Source organism: Pseudorca crassidens, chromosome 6 (assembly GCF_039906515.1).
Source record: "Pseudorca crassidens isolate mPseCra1 chromosome 6, mPseCra1.hap1, whole genome shotgun sequence".
In the NCBI taxonomy this organism is placed as follows: Eukaryota; Metazoa; Chordata; class Mammalia; order Artiodactyla; family Delphinidae; genus Pseudorca; species Pseudorca crassidens.
Genome location: NC_090301.1, coordinates 61,400,413 through 61,404,375, shown reverse-complemented (window position 1 = coordinate 61,404,375; position 3,963 = coordinate 61,400,413). Strand labels below are relative to the sequence as shown.

Genomic DNA, 3,963 nt, shown 5'->3' with positions numbered 1-3,963 from the left:
GTGTATGGCATTTCTCTGGTGACTATTACGGTTCCAAAAGTGGACATGTGACCTCCATTGGCCCAGTCAGATCAAGGACTTTATTTCATGATTGGGAGGAGAGGTTCCTCCATTCCTCTGGTTGGGAACCAGGAAGCATATGCTGCGCTACTTACTGTTGGCAGCCATTTTGTGATCATGAGAGGAACTAATCTTAGGATGTTGTGGACAGTAAAGCAAAAAGAACCTAGATTCCTGGTGATGTTCAATCATGGTATCCATTGCTCTGGAGCCAGCCCTCTATTTGAGCTTACTGTTAAGTGAGATAAACTTTCTTATTGTTTAAACCAGTTTGGATTGAGGTTTCTTTTACCTGCTGCCAAAAGCATCCTAACTGACCTCTGAGTACAGAAATCCAGAAAAGAGTTTCAAGATCTGGGAAGATCTACTTGGCCAGAAGTTATAGAGAGGACAAGTAAGGTAAGAACTAAAAAGTGTGATTGGACGGCAACAAAGAGGTGGTTGGTGACATTAGGGAGAGCAGTGTCAGTTGGCTGGGGGAGGAAGGAGAGCCGTATTTCAGTGAGTTTGAGTGAATTGGAGTGAGGAAAACAAAAATAAGGAGTTTGACATTGAAGGTAAGAAAAAAGATTAAGTGTTGTGGAGGACATAAGGCAAAAGGAGTATTATTTTTTAAATATTTAAGATGAGCATGTTTGGTAGGAAGGATGATAGTCATATGTACTGATAGCCTATTATGTGTTAGGCACTGTACCATATGTTAATTCCGTATGGTAATGTTATATGTTAATTCCATATGTTAATATTTTTAGTCTTCATAACACCTGCATGGGGGTAGATGTTATTACCCCCATTTATGTGTGAAGAAATTGAGACCTAGGAAAGATTGAGAGTAACTTTCTAAAGATCATAAACCTGGGAATTGGCAGATTCAAATCCAGGTCATTTGTTTTTGATGGTTTTATAACTTTGTCAATCACAGGTCAGTTCTCATCCACACCGACTGAATGTAGATTTTTGGAAGTGGTGACAGATACATAGGTGACCAATGTATAGAGCTTGTTTGGTGAATCTTCATCCTCATTACATTTTCTGGACAGTCACACATGGATACAGTATGGGACATTCCTTATTCCTTCAGCCCAGACAGCTTTGCTGAGCCTGGCGTCAATGAGCATATCTGGAATTCGCATCTCCTCCGTGGCAAATTTCCGAATCTCTATGAGTGCCCAAGGGGTGTGTTTCTCAAAACCCACTCCATGGATGTGCTTGTGAATGGAGATGGTGTATTCTCTGGTCGCTACCTTATTGTTGGCAGAACGGCCCTTGTCCTTCTCACCACGCTTCTTTCAGAGCCGTTCACAGGGCCCGGGTTAGAAAGGAAGAGCATAAGGTATTCCAAATCCAGATCATTTTACTCTAATGCCCTACCCTTCACTGTACTTCCCTCCCTAAGGTTCCAGTAGAGAGGAGCAGATTGAAGAAAGGGGAGTGATTTATTAAGTAAAGACCATCTAATACCTTAGAGAATGTATATAACATAACCTCAGTGAGTGGCAGTTGGTTCCATCTGGACCACGCTCCAGCAGTCCAAACGTGGAATCAGAATTGCCTCTCTTTTGTGCTCCTCATATAGCCTTCAGTTACCCTTCATTTCTTTATATGGTTGACCCTTGAACAACGCAGATTTGAACTGTGCGGGCCCACTATACGTGAACTTTTCTCAGTAGTAAATACTACAGTACTCTACGGTCCACAGTTGGTTGAATTCACGGATGCCAAACCACAGATGCCGAACGGCGGTTACTGAGGGCCAACTATAAGCTATACTCAGATTTTCAACGGCACGGAGGATTAGCACCACTAACCCCCATGATGTTCAAGGGTCAACTGTATATTAAGCAAGGTGATAACCTACATTCTCTTTAATCGAGGTGTGTTTTTTCCCTTTAACTATACCCTTGGTTAATTACATGCAAGGTATATGTAATTTTGATATTTTGCCTGGAATATTGATGTTGGACAAGCAGGAGAGGTGGGTGGGAAGCACTTGACCAGAGCTCATGTGCCAGATGTGAAGGAAAGCCTGGATCCACTGGAAATGTTTTGCAGTTCTGGGCAAGTGTCCTATATTGTGCAGTATTGAGACTTCACAAGAGGCAAGTAAGATGTAGCCTCCAAGGCCACGCTAAGGAGGACAAAGGTCTCTCTGATTGGCTTTCCTAATAAACTACCCAGCTGACTTGGGGTATGTTACAGTGCGGGGTGGGGCTGTGTGTGTGCAGAAGTTGGAGAGGCTTGTTAAGTAAAGCACTGGGAGATGAGATGGACTTGCATAGCCTTGTTCATAATGCACCCTTCTGAACCAGGAGACAGCCTATAGCAGACACTGGTCGATTCCCCCTCCAGCCTTTTCAACCTAGGTGATAAGTCTAAGCTAATCACGGTACTCCCATCCCACTTGCTACTAGTTTGTTTGTTTGTAACAGCTTTGAAATGTCATTGACATAAAAATTATATTTTTATATATATTTAGGGTGAACAACTTGATACACATATACATTGTGAAATGACCACCACAATCAAGCGAATTAACATATCCATCACCTCTACATAGTGACCTGTGTGTGTGTGTTGAGAAGATTTAAGATCTATCCTCTTAGCAAATTTCAAGTACAGGCATACCTCAGAGATATTTCGGGTTCAGTTCCAGACCACCACAATAAAGCTAGTATCACATTAAAGTGAGGCACATGAAGTTTTTGGTTTCCCAGTGCATATGAAAGTTATGTTTACACTATATTGTAATCTATTAAATGTGCAGTAACATTATGTCTAAAAAAATAATATGCATACCTTAATTTAAAATACTTTATTGCTAAAAAATGCTAACCATCATCTGAGCCTTCAGCAAGTCATAATCTTTTAGCTGGTGGAGTTCGAAATATTGCAAAAATTATCAAAATGTGACACAGAGACAAAAGTGAGCAAATGCTATTGGAAAAATGACCCCAATAGACTTGCTTGACCCAGGGTTGCCACAAACCTCCAATTTGTAAAAAAACGCAGTATCTGTGAAATGCAATAAAAATGAGGTAGGCTTGTGTATACAATAAGTATGTTAACTATCGTTACCATACTGTACCTTAGATCTCCAGAGCTTATTCACCTTACATAATTGAAACTTTGTACCCTTAGACCAATATGCCTTTACTACTAGTTATTACTAGACATGGACAGAACTCAGCCAGTCTCAGCTAATAAAACATGAGACAAGAAAGCATAGAGCCCTCATGCGTACTTGCAGCATCTTAGAACCATGGGAAGCTTTATGCTGAAGCCAATGCTAAGGACAGCGGAGGAGAGAAAAGAAGAACCTGGTCCTTGATGACATTTTTATTGACAGTCATCTCTGGTTTAGTGCCTGCCCTACCTCTGAATATCCTACGTAAGACAATAAATTTTCTTACTGTTTAAGCCAGTTTGTTTCTGATTTTCTATTACTTTGCAGCTGAGAGCATCCTACTGTATGTATCTGCCACAGCATAGCAAGCATAATGACACCAATAACATCCTCTAAGACTGTAAGCCTAACTGGACTCTTTAGGGTACCGTCAGGTCCCCAAGGGTCATGGCCACTCAAAGCCAAGGAAGAGGAATTGGCGGATCCTTGTGCCAGTTACAGGTGCAGGTATGTCAAAAGTAGAAATATGAAACTGGCTAGAATGTTTATCTCTGGGTTGTGCAAGTGAGGAGGGGAGGTAGGTAAGAAAAGCTTTACTTTTCAATGTATGCATTTTAATTTTTTTTTATCATAGGCATGTGTCACTTTTATAACTAAAAGCTTTTTATTGTGCTAAAATATACAATTTACCATTTAACCATTTTTAAGCACACAGTTCAGTAACACTTAGCACATTCATATTGTGAAATCATCACCACCATCCACCTCAAGAACTTCTT

The 3,963-nt window shown here is 40.7% G+C and overlaps 1 pseudogene; it reads right to left on the bottom strand.

Moving 5' to 3' along the window:
- Window positions 1-983: 983 nt before the first annotated feature.
- On the bottom strand, window positions 984-3,633 carry LOC137226815 (large ribosomal subunit protein eL31-like; annotated as a pseudogene).
- Between the last annotated feature and the right edge of the window lie 330 nt (window positions 3,634-3,963).